This window comes from Falco punctatus (genome assembly GCF_963210335.1).
Source record: "Falco punctatus genome assembly, chromosome: 2".
Taxonomy (NCBI): domain Eukaryota; kingdom Metazoa; phylum Chordata; class Aves; order Falconiformes; family Falconidae; genus Falco; species Falco punctatus.
Window position 1 is genome coordinate 120542230 of NC_137581.1, and position 22655 is coordinate 120564884.

General features: G+C 44.0%; 1 long non-coding RNA gene across 1 annotated transcript in view; it reads right to left on the reverse strand.

The window, feature by feature from the left end:
• Positions 1–295: 295 nt before the first annotated feature.
• The window catches only part of LOC308059105, a 90495-nt gene continuing 68135 nt past the window's right edge, over positions 296–22655 (reverse strand). Inside the window, exon 3 of the long non-coding RNA XR_013926120.1 lies at positions 296–21896. This is a non-coding gene — a long non-coding RNA (uncharacterized lncRNA). The remainder of the gene's footprint in view (positions 21897–22655) is intronic.

The following is a 22655-nucleotide window of genomic DNA, read 5'->3' on the forward strand; positions in this document are numbered from 1 at the left end:
AGGAAGGCCAGCAGGGGTAGCAGCAGTTTTGGATTTAAAAAAAAAGTAATAATTGAGTTCAGTGTTAAGGACCCAAGGAAAGCGTTTCTCCCCACCCTGCCTACTCAGCTGCACAGAAGCTGGATTAGCAAGTTTCTGCCATACCACACCCCCCGCAACTTAAACCAAATTTTGCATTTCAGCTGAAACAAGGCGGGCACTGCTCCCACACACAGCTGGGCTGGCAAGCCTAACAGGACAGTGGTCTGTGCATCAACACCCCCAAAGCTGCATCACTTGCATCACCTCTCCACTCCCCCCCCCCCGAGGTGCTTTTGCTACCCTGGAGCAGGCACTGCGGTGCCGGGCTTGAGGCAGGGGACAGGCAGTGTTTGCTGAGCCATCACCATCAATTCCAGGACTGTTAAACCCACAGGGTAACAAGCCACAGAGGATGTTTAACTTTAAACACATACAGCGTGCAGAACAGAACAGCATAGGTTTGGCTTTTGTCAAGTAGTTCAATTTGACTTTGAAAAGCATAATGAACAGAAGCTAAAGCACAGAAAAGACAAGTTAAATCATCCCTCATTTGCACAAGAATTTACACTTCTATTTGCCTGTTTATGGGTTTTTTTTTTCTTTTAATGTGGAAATTATGAACAGGTGCTTATATCTTTTTATCAGAATTTTCTCAGTGTTCTGGCAGAGAAGCCTGGTACCAACTGCTCCCGCACTCACCTGCCAGCAGGTACCTCTTCCCTTCCCACAATCAGTCAGCACACTTCCAGGGAATCAAGGCAGTATTACAGCAAGATAAAAATTAAAACACCCAGCATCCCCAAATCACATGCAAGTAATTGGCAGAAACAGGACTCAGTCTTCCAGTTTAGACACTGTCGAGCCCTCTTCTTGTTAATTAAAAAAGGTTAGGTGAATGATTTATACAAGAGTTTGGAAGACTTCTGAACCTTCCTTCCTAAGCCTTTGTTTAAAATAAGAGCTGAAATTTCTCATAATTTCATGAGAGACTCATAAAAAGCTAACTTTAGTCACAGAGTCTTGTGCATGCATACACACACACGTGCACACCCTGAGCTCTCCACTTTCCCTTACCCTTCCCACATTTAACAAGCAGTAAAAGTGTCAGAATAATCTTGACTAATACCTGCGTCAATAGGAAATTTTCCACTCTGTGCTGCCTTCACTAACACCAAGTTCATTGTTCAGGGTGGGAATTCGAGAAACAGCTTGCCTGGGTTTTTGAAAAATGATAGCTATAAAAGTGATGGAAGTAATAAGGAATAAAATTTTGTTGTTGTCAACCAAAAAACATTTTGATGAATTCCATTTTGTGCTTGACTTTTAAAAATGTCATTCACTATGCACAGAAACTTCTGGGCAGCTTTGTTTTGTTTATTTGTTTTTTAAACTCAAGTACTTTTTGGCACTTTACAGAAGCACCTCTAACTACGTGGGTTTTTTTAACACTTAAACATGAAAAAATGTCTATTTTTAAACCACTGCTGAAGAATGGGTTTGTTTGCTTTTCCTCAGCATTAGCAGTTGCCCAAAGGCACATGAGAGCGCCTGAGCTCCTGCCCCACCATGACTCTTGTGCCAGCCCCAGTCCGGCAGCTGTGGAAGCCGTTCATGCAGCCGTAGCATCACAGCGGCAGACCCTTCCACCATGGGCACTGCACCAGTGCCACCATGATACACCTGCCAGCTGGAGCAGGCTCGCAGCTGGTGTCTCCTTTCGGATGTGTGCAGAGGAACATGGTTCTGCCCATATATATGACCATAAAGATTCTTGCAACAAAACCCCAACCCACCGTACATTAAGAGCTAATCTACCCATGGTATGCTCCGGAGACTCAAGGCGAATCAGCTGAAGGCAGAGTTACAGCCAGGAACTTAGAGTATTATTAGATGAAAGTTACTTCTAAGAGGGAATACCAAAATGAGACTTTAAACATGTTTTAAGGCAATATATCCTGACTTCAGGAGTCAATTGATTTACCCTCTCTTTTCAAAGCATACACGTGGTTAACAGGAAGAGAGAAAAGCAAGCAGTGAAGGCACAGTAAATGCCAGCCTTTCAGAAAGTACCGCTCTTACATATGTATCATCCAAAGAAATGTAATTACTCACATCTAAATACCATTAAAAACCACACTACAATAAAGGTATCCAAATCCTTCTTTGCAGTTCAGGAGGCAGAGACATGGAGGGGGGGTGTTCATCCTGAGGCAGCATGGGTTTGTTTCCAACAAAAGAGGGGGAAGAATTAAGTGTGGGAGCTAATTGCACATCAGAAACCCTCAGGCTACTCAAGAGTGCTCTCAGGTCTAGCACCTCTGTTGTTGTTTGTTGGTCTATGTTCCTCTTTTCCTAAAATCAGGATTTAAAACTGTAATCCCAGTGATCTAATCCCATAATCTAATTTACCACCAGTAACCCCAGCAGGTCTCACCCTCACACATCATCAGCAACCGTCTTTTCAATCTGGGACAGCAGCAGCATGGATTAGTGACCTGCCAGCTTTCACAAGGTAAAATGCCATTTAGTTTTAAAACAATGAATCACAATCAAGAATTTTTTTTTTTTTTAAAAAAGAGTACAAACCATTCGTGCTTATCAAATATTATATACCAATAACATGAGACCTTGGGCCTGGAGACAACTATGCAGCTCAGTTATGTCTCCCCAGAAAAATCCTGAGCTCACTTCCCAGCTGCTTCCTTTTACTCTTTCATCTCTTTATGTTGAGCTTTTCCACCTATGCCTACAGCAAAATAAGTCTAAAGAAATTCTTACAGTGAAGGTGATCAGTGCCATTTAACCTTGTATGGTTTTGCATTATTTAACCTCTCCTGAGCCGAAAGCTAACCCTTAGCAAGTCCTTCCAAGTCTTCCAGAGTCTATTCCTCCCTCAAAAGCATCCTGCGCGTACCAGAATTTAAACTCTAAGTTTTTAGTCTTTTGAGATTTTATAGCTTTAAAATGAAATTATCTAAGTTTTGTTCAAAGCATCCTTAAATCAGTTTCAAGGCACAATCCATTAGAGAGAAAATTTCAAACTACATATTACAAAGGCTGGCTTCTGCACAAGTTCCTATGTGATTCAATTTTGGTCGACTAACTTGAAATTCATACGCACCATATTGTGCAGAATGGGACAGTAAGTATTCAATAAGACACAGACACTGTGCATAAATTTGAGATTATGCATCAGTTGCAGTTCCTTACTGATCTCCTATACATGGTTCTTTTAAAGCCATAAATATTTCAGAGAGCTAAAAAAAGACTTTAAAGTATTTTGCCACCTCCCAAATAAAATATGAGCTCAAAAACATGGAAAAAGTGTTAAAATAATCCTGACCTGACATTTTAGCCACAGATCTATTTCACTTTTTAAAACTGATTTAATAAACTTCAACTTTTTAGTATTTTATAGGTTGCTTGCATAAAATAAAAATTAATCTGTTTATAATTGCACAGATGGAAAATACAACTTGTTATTAATGACCCAATCTAAACAGCATTTGAACTACTGCTTTTATAACATAAGGTTTACATTTTCCCCCTCCCTCCCAAAAGGCTATACATTCTTTACTTGCTCATCTGCGGGAATTTACAGGTGTTAAATTAGCCACAGTAAGCCTTACCTTTTGTTCCCTGAATGCTATCAAAACATATTGAGAATTACAATTGAAACATATTGAGAATTACAGAGAAAAAAGTTAATTAAAAATTTGAATACAGCACTAGAAAGTTCAAACAGAAGATTTTTCCCTAGTTCATACCAAGATCTGGCTGCATGCATAATTACACATAAATCAGACTGCAACTTTCTGTGCCTTTCTAATTCAATAAAAAAAATAAACCTTTCCCCCTGCAGTTTAGCTATATATTTATAAATAACCAGGGCTCCTATTACAGTCAATATCTTGTGGATGTGATGTTAAAGTGATAAGATATGCACAAAAGGACCAAAAAGTTCCAGTGATTTGTACTGCTGGGGCAGCTTGCCAGGTTCCCCATCTAAATCCATCCTATAAATAGAGGTATTCTAATGTAAAAAAAGTTTCCCTAGTATCCACTCTGGTTTAAAGACAAGTCCCTTCAATGTCAGCTTTCCACAAATATGAATGATTGAGTCTAGCTCATAAATGTCATCTGAAAGCAAATTTGAAGATTGCTGCCTCCAATATTCACACCAAAATAGCAGGTTTTATGTTAAAGGACACTGTCTGTCAGACAGAAAGAACCTCTCTCCTCCCCATTTCTCAGAGCCTTGGCACACAAGTACTTAAATTAACTAGGCAAGGAGCTAATGACACTCCTTGTGAAGAGGAGAATGCACAGTGTGTTGGGTTTTTTATTTTCATTTAATAGTAACCAAAACCAAAACTATCTGTACATCTCAAAACACATCACAGTACGATTTTCCTCCCAAACAAGCTGTTAGTGACTTCAAGCAGACAAGAAAAGAGCCAAGGCAGAGACACCGGGACATGCACCAGCCCAGCAAATGAAGGTCCTCTGCATTGGTAGATCTGGGAACCCAGCAGCTCCCCATCCCACCTCCTCCCATGCACCATGTAGCCCCCACCAAGGTGGGGCATGGGACAGAGGCATTTTTGAATAATGCATTTCCAGCCTTGGGGAAAAAAAATAATTAAAAAAAAAGGCTAAGTGTCACTGCCGCTCGTCTGCTACCACAGCTTCCTCGAGGCAGATTTGATGAAGCATCACTGGAGAGTGCTCGTGATCTGGGTTTCAGTGACCAGCCAGGACCGTGCCCGGTGCACCGGCGCAGGCTCAGCGATGGTCCCTCCCCAGTGCCAGGCTGGCACAGGGGGAGCAAGCTCCACAGCAGTGCTGTGGCCACGATGAGGTTGATTGGTAGGACTGGTAAAGAGTGGTAATAGTTTTTATTTAATTAAAACAAAACAAAAACAGGTGCTCTTTTAGGTATTTGAGACTTTAAGAGCCAAAGTAGAAGCACATATTGCCAGGAGAGCACAGGCGAAGCATGTTACATGCCAGAAGCCTCAGGCACAGGAGCCCTGACCATCACACCACCTGACCTGGGGACCAGCACAGATTGCTTAACAGGTGCCACCTGGTCCATTCTGCCTTTTTCCTCAGAATTTGCACTTGTCTCTCCAGCATTGCTCAGCTCTGATTCCAAGCACACAACTTGCTTGCACCGGATGAAAACACACCACACTAAAGTAAATATAAAACACAGCAACACATTCCCACAGCAACTGGAATGTTGGCAGCAGCCATCAAAATCCCTGCATCCTACAGACACTTTTCTAGAAGGCATTTTGTTTTATTACAGAGCCCTCTGGGAGGGACTAGGCAGCCACCACGCAGCCAGCCAGCTCAGACATGGCTGTGAAAGACAGGCACCCAACCGCTAGCGTGGCATCTCACAAAAACTCTACCTCTTCTCTCTGTCTTCAAGACCTACTGAATAATAATCTTAACTCCAATAGATACGATAAACTCAATATTAAAAGTAATCAAGAATTTAGATACTTTTTTGTAGCCCATTAGAATTTTGCCTCTTTCCACCCTCAGGGAACCTCTCCATGCAGGGAGGAGTATCGCCACCCCCACACAGATGAGTGGGTCTCTTAAGAATGTGTGATCACAAGCTTTTCAAGTGACATGTGCAACAGCTAAGTATAAAAAAAATAATCCCTGTAGTTGTTTATCTTCTACTAGTCTGCAAGTGATTTAAAGGCTTTCTCCTGATAAGGAAAAACACAGCTCAGAAGCTGAATGTCAAGGAAACTGCTCAGCTCCCCTTCATAGGTTTAAAAAAAAAAAAGAGAGAATACCGAGTTGTGTAAGTCTAACACAGTAAATTCAAGAAAAACGCAGTCTTCTTCTGACCATTTTATGGGTAAAAAAATGGGCTCAGTAAATTGTTAATTTATAGTTCTATTTGCAGTTAGAACCACACCTAGAAGTAGCTAGCAGCTGGGTATGGTTTCCCTCTCCCTCCTCCTAAATTGTTAGGCTAATCCTACAGCTCTTTGTCCTGGAAGGTGGGAATGTGATGCGGTGTAAGGTTGTGTTCACTCTGAGGGCACAAAGACTGAGAAAAATATTTTAGGAGTCCCACAGAGAATTTGGACTTCTGACTAATCCTGTGCCAAAAATCAGCTTGAGAAGGTCTGAGCAACCTTGAACTAATGCAGGAGCCCAAAGTAGCCTGACCTAACGAGGACTCACTTCTGAGAGCTGTACGCATACCAGTAATCACAAGACATGCTTTTTAAGTACAAGATGTACATACTAACAAATAAGCCTAATCCATAAAATCCAGCATCTCTGTATATGGTCTCAAGCACTCTCGGCAGCGCAAGCACTGCCACCATGCAGCCCCCCTGCCGCCCATGGGGCCCAGCCACCCGGGAGGCAGGGTGACACCGGCTGCTGCCCCCTAGACAAAAGGGCTCATTCACTGCCCCCATCCCCGATGCAGGGTATCGGAAACCTCACCAGGTTGAGAGAGAGGGAGCAGCACCTGCCCCACAAGCTCAGCCAGGCCTGGCAGGTCCTCAGCTCAGCTGGGCTGACCAGCTCCATCCATCCAAAGGCATCGCTGCCCAGCCAAGCCCAGAAAGCGTCTGCAATAACACATAGGTGCGCACACACCATAACATTTGATCTGTTATTGAGACATGTAGGAAGTTTGATCAGCATCTGAATGTTTGCCTTTAATAGCCTTTCAGTTCCTGTTAAATCTTATTCTGAAGGGCTTTTAGCACCTGGTAGCTGTAGCAGCCCTCACTGAGTAAACACTAGGGCACACCGACACACAAAGCATCTCTCAAATACATTCCAGAGGCACCAGTGGAAGTGGGACTTGCAAATGGAAGCATTTAAATATGTGCAGCGTACTGCTTAAAAAAACTACAGTCCTATCAGTAAAAGCAATAAAGCTCAGCACTTTTACCTTCCTTCAGCTGCTTTAGAAGGAACTGCTTGAGGTTGACCAAAGCTCCTGGAAGGGATCTCAAACGGTGTGCACTTTCTCCACCTCCTGTTTTAGAAGCCTCTCACCCTAGTGCAATGGCCATCTGGTGCCTCCAATTAGCCGGGAGATGCTCTCTGCGTACTGCTTCGCTTGCAATCAGGCCAAGGGTTATCTTCACCTTGGCAAAGCTGCCCCCACAAGCTGGATCTAAGAGCATTACAATTCAAGTGCCACGTCCAAATGAAGTCCCCCATACGGTGGAAAGCCAGGCATGCCCGCACCCCGTGCCTTGCCCGGCGGTGGTGCTTCTGTGGCAGTGCTTCACCGCGCTTGGAAAGCTGGCATCATTTGTTCCGAGGACAGCAGGCATTTACCTCGAGCTCTCCAGTGCCTCAAAGGTGTAGGGGTTGCTTCATGAGGTCAGCAGCCTGATGTTTTACTGAGGGCAAACAAATACATGAAAAAAGCCATGAGAGCCCAGCTGTTTTCACTGGAGAAAGCAATCCATGAGGAAGAACAGCATTGTTTTCCTCAGCACTCTTCCTGCTCCCTGGTTGCACACTTCCCCTGGTGTCACACCACAGCTCACCCTCAGTAAGGTGGCCTCCATGCTGCTTGGAAGCCTTGCAGGAATTGCCACACATGTAGGGTACATGGCAAGCGCAGGCCACGCCACCAAGGGGATGCCACAGCAAGAGGGAAAGAGTCTTCGCTGGCCAAGGTCTTGCTCCACAGTAACCAAGAAGAGAAGGTCCAACAGCAGCCAAGCCCAACCATGAGTCTAGCTCATAAGGCAATCTCCCAGCAAAACAGCAGGTCTGATATCAAGCAGGAAACCATTCCACAGTACTAGAACCAGGTTCAGCAATTGCCAGGCAGATCTATGATGATGGACAAAGCTAAGCAGGAAAACCAGTCTGGGGATTGAGATCCAGATCATGAAACCCCACATACGTGGACAGAACTGAAAAGCAGTATTGCTCCAAAGAAGCTCAAACAAAGAGTGAGGGCTCAAAGCTGGGATTAAATAGAGCTCCTGGGCTCATGCAGGTGGGCAGACAGCCAGGTGAAGCTGTTTAGGGCCATCAAGGCTTACTAATGCCCTCAGGGCCTTAACAGCCCACACCTGAGAGCAACAGCAAATTGCAGTTCCTTCCACAGGGCAAATTAACAGTCAGGTGTGACTATTGTCTTTTTGTAGTCCCTCTGTTAGCTGGTTGGTGTTCCTCCTCACCTACCCTTAACCCCAGCAAACATCTGTCCAATCAATACCCTGTGCACAAGGTGTGAAAAGCTGCAACCAAGCAACAATTTTATTTCTTTGTGCTCCAGTACGTTCTTTTGGCCACTATGATTCTGTTCCCCTTCTAGGAGACTTTGAAAAACTAAGTACCTGCATGCAACACCCAGCGATGCACACACCGTACCAAACGGGCAGTTCACAGTAGCCCCTGTAGTGCTTGTTTCCCATTCATTTCACCCTACAAATAGTTCAGGCATTGGATTTCTACTTAGATATGGATGGAAATTCAAGATAGGGAATTTGCTGTGGTCTCCCAAAAAAGCAACAGAGCACCTGTGTGTCCACTTGTGTTACTACTTCTGCCATGGAACTTACTGCGTGCTGAGTCACCATGCCCTGTGCTTTGCTTTGTGTCAGGCCCCCAGACCGTACGTTGCTGCTGCTTGACCCTTCCCCAGGTGGTCTAGACCTCGGATGCTGCTCCATGAGACAGAGCACCTTACTGCTTTTGAGAGCTACTAGGGAAGAGGAAAGTTGGAGAAATAAAAGATAACAACTTGATGTCAAGCCTGGAGGAGGGATTGGGATGGGGGGGTAATGTGGAAACTTGGCAATGTGTTTGATGTTTGTTTGGAACTTGTTCTGTCTGTATTAAAATTGTATAAGCAACAAGGATAATAAATCAGCTACAGAAAATAGAAAACCTCTGCCTACTCTTGAAATAATTGGTGCTCCTTGAGGTAACTTTCCTCCCAGCAGATGCTAAGGTATTTTGCTTGAAGCTTGACAAAGAAAATACTGTCACTTCCATGAGAAAAAAAATGCAGAGGAAACAAGTAAAAAGCAATACAAGTGTTTCAAAAATAAATACTACTGAAGAATTTCTGGAAAGGATGCATATGAATTAAGCAAACGAACACTTGACAGTTATGCTTTCCTGAGACAATTTGTATGATATTTTGGCTTCGGTGGGTAGTCCTCCTCCAGCTGAATTAATCCCCTTTGGATTTTTCACCTTGACTCAACCTAATTGGTCTCAAAAGGATTCAGCTGGCTGTCTTCATTGTAATTATTACTTTCAAGGAAAATTAAAACAATTGTGCAGTCAGCAGTGTGATGGTAAATCTTGCCTCTGCTTGCAGCTTGCACACCTAAGGCCCTCAAAGTGCAAGAGTTCAGTTTCATGGAGCAGTAAATGGAAGTAATATATTCTTACACTTTATCTCCCAGATGTATGTGATGTTTCACCACACATCTCATACTCATAGAAAGGAGATATGCTAATGAAACTTATGCCATTGCAAAGAAGTCTTCCTAGGGAGAAACCTTTGTGCTCTTAAATCACTTGAAGCCATTAAAGTACTGACAAACCCTTCCCCAGGATTTTGAGCCGGTCCTGACACAGGTAAAGTTTTCATTCTCTGCTTGCTCTGTGCTAGGTTGCTCCCCTGCTTGTAGAAAGGGATTACGTGTTATACACAGACACGTGGATAATCAGGACGTGACAAGTATCCTGTCCTGTCTTTCCGTAGTCCCATTTTTTTCTACTCTTATCATTTTTGTGGTCTTTGATTTTTATTTTACTTTTGCCCTGTACAGGTTCCTCAGGTATTTTTGAGGAAATCAGCTAGACAATATTAGCAATTATTAGCATAGTGAGGCAGAGGCTAATCATACTGATTAGTTGCCGGGTGGCCAAGAAGGAGGGTTAAGAACCAAGGACAATTAAAAAAGAAAGGACAGGTAGAAACAGGTCTGTCAGGGTGGTGAAAGAGAGGAAATGCATATGTGTGAGGTATAGCTGATGGCTGAAGCCAGATGTTTAGTTTGATTTTTGGATTTCCATTAGCTGGTTTGGGGGCTTGGGGGGCTTCTGCCTGTTTTACAAAATCTGCAAGCAACGTGATGCTTCCCCACCTCTCTTAGGGAGAAAAAGTAACGTTGTTGTCATGCAGGCAAGAGCAGAGCTGACAAGCTAGGAGTTACTTCTTGCACTGTGAAAAATCACACCCCATTGTCAGAGAAAAGGCTGTTGGAGACTGTGCCTCGGTATGGCTCTCAGCAAGGGCCCCTGTGTCATGAGGCCACTCTGAGCAGCGCAGGGACAGTTTTGGCCCACGCTTGGTAAAAAGCAACTAAATATCTTCCTGAGCTATAGGGATGTATTAATTCAGTACTCCCTCTCTGCATGCAAGCAGAGCGCATCAGTCAAAAAGACGACAGCTAGAAGAAAAATTATGGTAATAGCTGGTTCTAAAAAAAAAAAAGAAATTGGAATAGTTTTCAGTTAACTCAGGCAAATGAGGCTAATTTGAGAAGGATGTTACTACTCATAAAAGTGAAATAGTTCAGAGAGAAGTTTTAAACAAACAGAAGGTGAAAATCCAGAGGAGTTTGTGACTGATTTAAGGTTAAAGAGCTAATCTTGCAATTGCAGTTAGCAATCACAGTAATTGAGCTTGTGATAAGAGACCAGATGGTGATTACAATTGGGAGAAAACACCCGGAGGAACTGATTACTACAAGCTTGGGATCACCTCGTAACTTAAAATAATAATAATAACAAAGAAATAAAGAAAAAAGAGAATACATCAAACAAAGGCATTTATTTACTTCAGGTTGATGCTAGGGCATGCCCAAAGTGTTTGATGCTGAAACCACTACAGAGAATGTAAAAATGACAGGAATAGAACCGCATAAATGACTCAAAGAATTCAGAAATTTAGCACAAAGACCCCCACACAATGTTGTCATAAAATAGTAAATCTCAAGTCCCATAAGCCTGGGGACACATAAATAAGTTTCCCACTAATGCTTTCAAGCAAGGAAGTGTCGCAGTTGCCCTGAAACGGCAAGGTCAAGCCCAGAGCTGGGCGATTTACATCTCACAGGTTGAAGAGCAGGGCTGCGCTCAGCTATAGAAGGTGGCTGGGACTTTGTCCACGTGTATAAAAGTTCAAGTCATTGCATAAAGCGCAGATGAGCTGAAACAACTATAAAGAATTTAATGTCTTTGTCGAAATGGGCTCAGCAAACAGCCTACTTCCCTAAAATGGGAAGATGATTTTTTCTGACTGTAATGTATGAGTTATAAAAGTCATGCAAACTTAACAAAGATTTAATAGTTTAAAGCACAGACACTTCACCTTTGACAAAAAGCTGAGCTGAGTTTGAACTTGCAGTGGATACAGGTCTCTGGCCATTTCTTTTCTGTCGGTTCAATTTCAAAAGGAGCATGAACTGCCAAGTCATCTTCCAAAGCTGAAGGTACGTACAAAAAAAAAAAAGAAGTCCGGTATTATCATCATATTCTGATCAAAAATAAAACTGAAATAATGGAGACATCAACCTTCAGAAAAAAAAGACAGGGAGAAAGGTGTTTTGCAAGGTCAGCCAGCAGAGTCCTTCATGGCAGCAGGGGAATAAGGGCTGTTCTGGAGACACAGGTATGTGGGTGCTTGAAAGGCAGGAAAACAACAGTCCTCTACAATGCCAGTTCAGCCCCTCTTAAAGATTCTACAAATAAAGAGTTGCTTGTCAAATCCTATTTTCGTTAGACCAGTAGTGGAATTCACATGATTTCATTTTAGCTACCCAAAAGTGAGTACTTGGTCTAAGCCAGTTATTTAGGTTCCTTCTCCAGTAAGTGAAGAAAATGAGGTACTTTAAGAGGATTCATCATTTTCATGTCATTCTAGGATAGTTATCTAAGGTAGTAGAATTAATTGCTCTCTGGAGCAATTGATCTTCATTTTATCATTGTTGACTACAGACAGAGTCTAAACATTTACCTTTCATGAGATGCTTCATTTTTAGATGGTGAAAATTAGGTAGGAAAACTCCCACTTGTTATGCCTGGGAAAGTAATCTCTGATCGTGGGCCACGGTTTAACGGGCAGGAGTGTGAGCAGTTTCAGCGCAGCGTAAGCTGAAAGATAGCTTACCCTCCTGTTACCCTCAAATGCATGGGAAATCGCAACAAAACACTGAAGTACGCGTTAAGTAGCAACTACAGATTCCGATTCTGGTCTCCATTGAGCTCTAATGAACTGTGGGGTGGCACCGAGGGCACGGATCGGCGCGGACCAGCTGGGGTTGGCTTCTGTTCAACAGGGGACTGTGAACGGGAGCTCACTGAGGGGGACAAGCCCGTGAACTGAGAACTCAGCGTGGTCATAACTAGGGATGGCACCGGCAGCAGTGGCTACAAAGAGGTTGTCACTCCAGCTAGACCAAAAGGAATAGGTGAGGCCTGCGATAAATAGCACCATGAAGTGCAATGGGCACTACGAAATGGAGATAAAGAGAATGTAGTCAGTCTTACACAAAGGGACACCTAAAACTGGAAACTGAGCTCCCTGGGCAGACAGAACTAGAACAAATGGGCTTAGAACCTCCTGAATGGTGATACACCGACTCAGGAGAGATTTCCAGATCCAGAGGCTAACTGGATGGCATTAATAATCAGGTGTTTAAATCCTGTGTTAAATGAAGAGAGATTTCTACTTGATGTGCTATTTAATACTAGCTGCGGAAAGGGAAAAGGGAAGGGACAGAACGCTGCCTCTGGGAGGCTCCGGGAGGACCCAGCTGCCATGGCACACAGAGGGTTCCACCAGGCTCTGCCGGCCGGGACAGTCCCAGGGAAGCAGCGCTCTCTCTGTAGGCTCGTTGTCCGGTTTAGTTTTCATACAGCTGTATAGGGAACTCACCAGTCGCCAACACCGGCAAAATTAAAATGGGTGAAGAGCTGCTATCGTAACTTTTATCATCCCCTGACCAGCACTCTCCCTGATGACTTTACTCATATAAAAAAAGTTACTCTACTCTTGTAAAGTTGAAGGACATTTTAAAAATAACTCGCTCAGTAGTCAGACCTTTAGCCTCTAACATTGCTTTATTAAATCACAAAACATGATATATTCAGATAACATTAAGGTTCTGACCTTGGATGCACAAAAGTAAGGAAATTCAGAGGGGAGTTTGAACCTCTCTGTATCTAACATCAGACTTTTGCCTACTGTTTGCATTGAGGGCTTGTGGCACCTCCTATCGCTGGGGAAGATCTCCCGGGGGGTTGGTGACCCTTTGGATTTATAGGTACAATAGATTAAGGATATGACTTTAAACTGGACATGAATTATCTTGTGCTTTAAGGTTGAATTCAGATCTTCAGCCAAGTTTGGAGACTTTTTGAGTTCAAAAGTTCCTGTGTTTTAAAGATATCAAGACAAAGCAAAGAAACCCCTTATCGACAGCCTGCTGTGGTGGTTAATGCAGAAATATGAAGTCTTTACAACCAAACTGTATGAAGACTGAAAAAAATCACCTCTTGCCTGAGAATCAGCAGGAGAAATTTCAGAACAGAAGAAGGGATTTTTCCTTCTTACTTTAAAAAGTATTCCAAAACTGGGGTTTAATGTGAAAATATGGTTTTATCAAGCACTTCATTATTCTGTAATGGACTAAATAGAGAAATCCACAATTACATGTTTTCCTTCTCAAAATTTAATTGGGGGAGATATGAAGGGGTTAATTCTCAAATTAAAAAAATGTTAAAACATATTAATAATTTTTTTCTCCCAGGTAACACTGTAATGCCAAATGCTATCTCTGAGTATGCCATTTAAGTGCATTCGTAATTTCTTTTACAAAATCACAAATATGCAAACACAAACTTAAAATCATAAAAGAAAACCCTGAACACCTATTTCCCAAAATAGAAAGCAATGTGGAGTGACAGAGGATAGCAAATAACTCTCTTACACAGTAGGGAAGCTCCATACATGGGAGAATAGCAAAGCCTTGTTTACTTCCAATGTGTATTCCCAATACCATCATCTTCCTCACCTTGGGACTCCCTCCACCATAAGCACCTCTGTTCAACAAGTCCTCCCACACTGTCCGAGGTCCCACAGTGCTGCTCCCAGCTGCCCCAACCCCCATGGGTCTCCCCAGAGAGCAGGGGGTGCACATCCCATGTGAGCCCCATGGGCCACGTGCTGGCCAGGGAACCTGAGGGTCCCCCAGGCTCCACCTGACCCCCAGACCATGCATCCTGTGGGTCTCTACCGATCTCAGGAATTCAACTGAAATTAAGCAACAGGTGACAGCTTGAGAGTGGGAGGGTGGCTGGCTGGCATGCTCACAGACGGTAATCCCCTGATCTTCGCTGCCTTAGAAAACCAGATGTTTGGGAAAGCTTCTGAAAGAGGAATTCATCCCCTAACAGCAGCTTCACATCACTTAGCTCTGCATTACTTAACTCCATGTTACTACCAAGCCACGTGAGTCCTCAGCAGGTTTAACCTGTCCTGGTGTCGGCTGGGACAGTTAATTTTCTTCTTAGCTGGTGCAGTGCCATGTCTTGGGTTTGGTGTGAGGGCGGTGTTGGTAGCACACTGATGGGCTTGGTTGTTGCTGGGTTGATGCTTATATGAAGTCAAGGACTTTTCAGTTCCTGCAGGGAGAGGGCTGGGGGGGCACAGGAAATTGGGAGGGGGCTCAGCCGGGACAGCTGACCTGAACTGGCCAAAGGGATATTCCAAAGCACAGAAGGTCAAACTGAGGATATCAACCAGGGGAAGCAGGAGGCAGGGGGGACACACCGGGAGCGATGGCGTTTGCCTTCCCCGGCCCCGTCCCGCGTGCTGAGCCCTGCTGCCCTGGGGGGGCTGAGCCCCTGCCTGCCGTGGCAGGGGGAAGGGATTCCTCGGGTGGCTCTGCTTGGGCACGCCGCTTTGGCTTTGCCCGTCAAACTGTCCTTAACCCAGCCCACGAGTTTTCTCACTTTTCCTCCTCCGATCCTCTCCCCCATCCTGCTGTGGGGGAGCGAGCAGCTGGGTGGGCTTGGTCACTGGCTGGGACTAAACCCTGACACCTTCCCTCACAAAGTGCCGCCCCCTGGGGGTCTCCCAGCCCTCCCAGCCCTGCCGCTGCCCTACCCACACGTGTGAGATGAGCTGCCACCCCCAGACCCAGCCGTGCCTTGCTGCTCAAGCGGTGCCCTGGGGCTGAGACAGGCAGAGCTGCCTGGTGCCACAGACCATGGGGAACACATCACTCGGTGATGAATCTAACCCCGCTCAAGGGTGCTGCTTTAACCTCGTTCATTTACTAACTGGTGCTGCTCTCATTATTTCCACCTAACAACTAGTTTCTAATTGCATTGTTGCTTACAAATGCTAAACAGGTGCCATAGAAATTGTTCTAAGTTTTCAACACAGGGTAATGTCTTCAAATGAAACAAAAGAAAAAAGAAAGAAAAAAACAAACACTTTAAGGGCCATGTAGAAAGATAACAGAAAACTAAATTGCATTTTCAGCCTAAGAGCTTTGATAGTCTCCTAATAACTACAACATGGAATGCTAGGGTTGCATCTGTACCTTTAATTTAGGCTCTTGCAGGCAGGTACTTCAAGATTTCAAATTTATGCTGTGTATCATCTAAGTTCTGTCTGGGATATTCGGAAATATGTTTCTAATTGCTTTCTTCATGCAAAAGAGATGCCATAGATTACCAACAGCAGACCTATTAATCATCAGTCTAAGTGCAGCTACTCTTCTGCATACAATATTTATAAGTGTTTATATACCCCTGCCTAATGCTCACAATCAATGACTGCTTGACAAGGCATGCTAAAGAGTTATCAAACATCTAAATCTTTCCAGGAGATTTAGTCTGCAGTTGACCTTTATTCCAGATTATATTTGTGATTTTTTTTTTTTTTTAAAAAAAGGAAATTATTTTAAAAACATTTATTTCACAGGGAACTGAAAAACAGACTGATTGTGTATTTCTCGTAGACCTGGAGGACTTTTATTGCTGCCTGTCTGGTCTTTCAAACCATCACCAACTACTTAATGAGCAAATATGATTTCTCTCTTGTCTTTGTAGTTTCGAAAGGTATCACTATGAAATAGGCCTTATGTGAGCTATGAGGGGGCTGTGTGTGTGGGAACCCAATTACTATATTAGTTTAACTGTGTCTCCCCACACCCTATGAGACCAAGTAAGAGTCTATAATCGATTTGCAAATAAAGTCTATTCACAATTTACATATTTCTGGTGGTTGGAAAAGATGTATTTACATTCTAAAGAGTGTATTCATCAGCTGCTGGTCAAACAACATCTAAGCATCCACTTTCTCCTTTCACAGTCAGGCTCAAAAAATTCTTGTAATTCAGCAATAAGAACTACAGAGTCCTCTTCCATTTCCATTGAGCTCTTATATTGAGAAACAGAGCCGGTCAAATGATTTATGTTATTTATTTATTTATTTATTTTGCAAATAAACTAGGTGATGATATTAATTCCTTTTCTTTTTTCTTTTCCCCTGCTTGCAAATCATTTGTGAACCAATAGAAATACTGTGACTGTATATCTTCTTTACAGGCATTTCCACAAACTTATACCAGCCTTTGAAACTTTTGCAACCTCTTTGCTCTGAGTATGTGTTATTTGGTCTTCTTGGTGTGGGACTGGTCATATGAGAGATATTAAGGGACAAATATTGGCTCAATCCAGAAGACATTTTGCCTGTAAGAAGAGCAGGTTCCCAGCTATTTCTATAAAATAAAACCCGGGTGGAGAGTCATAAATATTGGGGGAAAACTCCAAAACACAGCCGTTTGGAATTCTGCATAAAATACCCTGTACTTGACCTTACCTCTTCTTTTTCCCTTGTGAGTGGTTCCGCTTGCCATCGCTTTTAGGCGGAGGTACCGAGAGTGTGGCGTGCCTGAACAGCTGGGCTGGACCCCCGGCTTCCAATGCACAGGGATCTACACTTGGCACCGGAGCTTTTGGTCTCCTGCTTCCCTGCCCGTCTGCCGCTCCTGCCAGAAACATCCAAATCCAACCGGCAGCTGTGACACTGGCAATGGGCAGCTGTGGCCACCTCATGACAGAAAGAAGGGAAATATTTGGAGGTCACTGAGCCCCAGCCGAGCCCTTTGAAACACTATACAATACGCTAAGCTGCTGTGGTGGATGCAAAAATTTCCTGTCAATGGCATTTGCGGCTCGATTCAGCCTAAACTCCACTGGCTTTCTGCTACCAGAAGACTGGGTTTGGGGATTTTTATTTTTCCTTCCTCCTCTGGTCTGCCTCAGGAAAAGTAGGTAGGGACTTCACTGAATTGATCCTCTCTGTCTTCTACCATCCAATGACAGCAAAACTGTAATTACCTGAGAAAAGGCTTATGTTCAGCAGCAAGCTGTGCTTCGGTTATGCATTTCCTTTTGATCCCGAGGTAACTCATGGCAGTGGTAGGTAAAATGATTTTTCAAGCTAAGCAGAAACCCCCTGAGGAAGAAATATGTCGTATAATCATGGGAGGAAATACAGCACATTTTATTGAGGACACCATCCCTCTACTCAGCGCAGACACAAAGGCCCCTCTCAAAGGAAACGTAACCAATGTTTTTAAGCATTCTGCTCCCTTGCATCCAAATTCGAAGCGATTTACAAGAATTCAGACTCTTAGTATTGAGGAACTGATGCCTGGAAAGCAGTGATACGTTTCTCCATGCAAGTATGTATTTGTGTACTGCAGAGGAATGTACATCCAAGCCAGGCACATCACTCCAATAGTCCCAAAAGCATCACCAAGCTGTTCAGGCTGGTATGCCACGGGCTCCACAAGTTAGACAGCTAAGAAAGATGCTCTGCATACACAAATAAGCACCAGGCAGACAGCTGCACTTTTAAGCCCCTAATTAAACACAATATTAAGCACGTACTTGGCTTTAAACTTGTAAGCATTGCAATGAACAGCGTTACTCATCTCCTTAAAGTGACGGCTGAAGGGCCCAGCGCTGTGCCCAATGGAGTCCCTCACCAGCCCATCACTGCCCCTCCAGTGAGATGCAGGGCTGGGACCACCAGCGTGGGTCCCCTTGGCGAGCCCTGGGCTGCAGCAAAGGCAGCCTCGGCGCAGCATGTGCTCACGCATGGGTCACAGCTTTGCCCTTGTACCTGTTTCAAGGGATGTGCATTAAAACAGCCAGCCTCCTGCCACAGGAGGTGACATTTTATGTCGTGTCAAGTATTTTAGGACTGCTTCTGTTTTTCAGACCCCAAAATGAGACCTGGGATTTTTAGACATGTTGAACACCATCACATTTAGTTTGTGCTTTGGAGAAAGGGGAAAGTAATATATCAAAAAATCTCAAAAATGAACCAAAAACCTACACTTCACCCCACCCTCAACATTGTCTTCATATTTTTCCAGCGGGCATCAAAATATCAAAGCGTCATTCTTTTATTCAGTGTGTTTCATATAATGCTCCCTCATGAACATGTGTTCAGTTGTTCTTGCTGAAGGACCTTCCGGAAAGTCAAGCATCTTGCTCCCAGCTCCCGCAAACAGATTCCTTGTAAACTAGTTTAATTTGTTCCAGCTTCAGCGTCTCCCATTGTGCTCACCAGCAAAATCTGTGCATACAAAAGAGCCTTTTCCATCAAGATACCCTTTTTTCAGTATGTGTACATTTGTTCAGCTTTGTTGCCAGGCACCTATCCACTCTAATGGAATACAATTATGCCCAGAACATTATTTTTGTAATATTTTAGAAGTACCATTTAGCACAAACTTGCTATCTTTTCTCCACATGCATGCTATTTACAATTTCAGCAGACCATTTCAATGCTCGCTTCAGATTTCATCTCTAGAATTAGAAAGACAGAATACTAATCACTATACTATTTTTGTTTGAACATGATCTAACATATTTTACCCCCCAAAAAAAGGAATTTTCTAATGCTCCTTGAGCAAGTAGATCCATTAGGTTTGCAGCTTCTTTGAAGGCAACAGCTAACCTAATAGGATGGCCATATACAATATTTTATTCAGATGACATTTTGGATTTTAGCACAGTTAGCATTTATAAGAAGAAGCCATTGCTTAGTGAATCTTTTTTAATGATCCAAACAGACTATTTATCATCTCCAGAAGTCTTGAACTGGCTGTTTATGTTTCACTTAGGCTTAAGTAAGGTGTCTGCTTTCTGGTCACCGAGCAGTTTTTAACATACCCTTCAAGAACACTTTTTCAAAAACTATTACCGGCCCGTGTGCGTACAGAATGACTGTCATCAGTGTGTCAGCAAACATCTGAGTGCAAACACACTTTGAGAGGGAGAGATGTGCTAAAATTATGTCAAGGGACAGGTGAATGTTGGTTCAGGAAGACTGCCTTTTTCTGAGACTACTGTCCATAAATTTTATGGGAGCTATGGGCAGAGACTGTCCAGAATTAAAAACAGGCTCTTTTAATTTAGTCTGCGTGTTCTGAGGTAGTCATCGAGCTACTGGTGAAGTGCTTCTTCAATTAATTTTGAAGGCAAGGTAGGATTGATACTAGCCCCAAGTTTCCCAGATGGACTGTAGAGTCCTTATTAAATCAAAGGTGTGACCTCGTCAGTCTTAAACCTCCTGAAAAGGAGCTTGTACAGAGAGGTAAGCCACCTAGCTGGGCTGGGGGGGCTGCACGGAGCAGAGCTTCTGTCTAACGCGCTAAGATGACCCAAAGGAGAAAAGCGGCAGGGAGAAAACCATGTCATTTGTGGGTTAGAGAACAAGAAAAGAGACCTTGGTTATCTATGGCTAAAAATCAGAAACCCCCTTTCCCAGAAGATGCTTAAGAAGATGCTTGAGTCTATTTGGATCTTTAGAATACTGGGTAAAATGCTGCAGTGCAAAACAAAGTATAAATGCCTAAAAAATTATTTAATGTGAAGTGGTGCATTCCCAGCTACATATGAGGTATTTGCTTCAGCTGATGCGAAGACTGACACCCATGATGATGGCACTCAGAGATATTTCTGTTTAACTCAGTGGCACTGCATTAACCAGTACCCACCAAAGATGCATTTTCCAAGATCAGCTTTCAGAAAAGTTAATTGCAAGCCTTTTTCTAAAACCCTAAAATTCTTGAACTACTTGGTTTGGGAGCCAAACAGGCACTGAATATTGACCTTCTGCCGTTCAGCTTGTCTGCTGTGCCAAAGCGCATGACTGAACGTGTTGAGCTCTCCAAAGCCACTCCCCAGCTGTAGCCTCGTGGTCACAATAATTTCTTCAAAGATACCAGAGGTGCAGCGCAATGAGTACCCAAGGACTCTGACTGACCAAAACCCGTAATCGCCTCAGGTTTCTTCCTCAGAGAGCTGCAAGGCAAAACAGCCACACAGGTGGAAGAACTGTGCGACACCTGCTCCCCAGCGCTGCTGCAGAGGTTAGCCCCGCACCTCTGCAGCTCCCACATACACCAGCCCATGGTGTCAGGCGGTACGGTGGCACCAGCTTGTACAGCAGAAAAACGTGACATTGCAGCTTCCACTCTTGCAGCATCGTAAATATTGAGAGTCAAACTCGGGGGCTTCGGCAGCACAAAGCATATGTTTCTACCCTGAAAGTTCAGGATGCTCTTCTTTTAGCTGTACCTAGGCAATGGGCTCCTGCCAGTGAACCAGCTGCTGGAGGAAGACTGTTACAGGTACAAGACACTACCTTTACTTTTTGACCCATTTTAAAGATGGCTGAGAGGAAGTGACAAGTCAGTCAGAAATCCTAGTATTTTGGCAGAGTTCATTCCAGACTCCTAACAGGAAGAAAAATAATAGTCTAGATCTAAATACGGTAGCTTATTCTTATGTTTTATTTATGATAATCATTTAATTAGCAGTTCCTTGCCACTACTTCACTCCCCACTTCTGAAATGTTCTGGCGGTAGCTGTGCTGCAGGGCTCCAGGTGCAGGCCGACCCTCCAGAGGAAAGCGGAGCGGCCACCGGGCTTTCCGCTCAAAGTCGACCTGGGGATAGTTTGTAGTTCAGCTCAGGAAAGCAGCTTCGGAGCTACTTCCCTATTACTTCCCTTTTCTGCCTTTGTGTTCACATTGCAGAGGTCCCTGGCTGAATCGCAGCCCCTCGGAAGAGGCCAGAGGCGGCGGCGAGCCCCTGAGGGCACCGATGGGGTCTAGGTAGGACACGCACTGGCAGCCTGAAGCTGGGCCAAGGCTGGGGCCACTGCGGGCACAGTGTGGGCCACGGGCCCTGGGCAATGTCCGACCCTGCGGGTGGCTCCCGGTACACTGCCCTGCCCTCTGGTGCAGGCATCTCTTCGCGTGTCCCTTCTTCCATACTTTGACTATGGAGGGAAATGTGATCACCGGGGGCCAGCTGATTCTACGGATTAAATTGCAGACGAAAAGTGATAAAACCCTGGCAAGCCGCCTTTGGATCCTGAGGGTCTGAGCAAGGCTTTGCATCAGATCGGACGGAACTGTCTGATGAAGCCAGTACCGTGGCAGGGGGCTGTCAGCAGGGAATGGTGTCACCCATCATGTGCACCCCCCTTCCCTCCCTCCAAGCTCGTGCTCACCTGCAAAGTGCCTTTTCCCTCCATCTGGGGTTGGATGTATATTATGAACTAGAATTTAATTCTTCAAAGGTGCGTCAGAGGTAGACTGCAGAGAGAATTTGCAAAGGGTGGGTGCAGGGGGGCTGTAAAAAGACCACCACACCACCTGTGCTTCACGCAAGGCTATGGACCACTGGGGAGGCCAAGAAACACTTCTTCCCAGTTCACTTCTCCTTTTGGGGTACGCACAGCTGCATTCATATTCCTGTATGTCGCACTAGCACCACAAAATGTCCCTGTCCCTAGTATAAAAGAAAAGGAGAAAAAGTCCCTAGAACAACATCACTGCCACCATTTTTTAATCATCTTCCAGTCCCCTCCTCAAAGATGTACTGATTGGGAACCATAGAACCGCAGATCCCTACTAGGAGTCCATATTATTCAGCAATATCCTTAAGGATGTACTAACTATTTTTTCAAGAGGGAAGGAGAGAAAAAGGGAAGCCTGTTTCACAGGAGCAAATGGAGAAAATCTATCTTACCGGCACCCTTACGCACACACACCGCTTTTTGCAGTGTAATTCAACACAGACATAGAAGAAAACTGGACCAACAGTGAAATTAAGACTGCTGCATTCAAACCAGTCTGTCATGTAACCCCGATATGCATGGGAGAGCCTCCCATTTCAAACATAAATCATAAAATGCACACATGCAGATCTCATTTCATCACATCTTCTAAGGCAGACAAACCGAATTACGCGCCAATCACCATGTTCTGATCTTCTAAGCCTTTCATCGCTTTAACATAGTGCTGAAGTAATGGTGCCAAATACTGCAATTTGCAGTGTAGTGAAACTGGGTAGTTTGGAGTTTGTTTTTATAATATAATCATCTCATTTATATATTAGTTTTGATCTTAAATTACAAAGTATTAAAGATGTTGGGGACATTTTGTAACTACAGAAGGGTGAAGAAAGCGTCTTGAGAAGTGGTTATTTAAAGGGAGATACTGTATGTAACCCACACACACTCTTATGGATGTGACTCTCTGAGTCTGA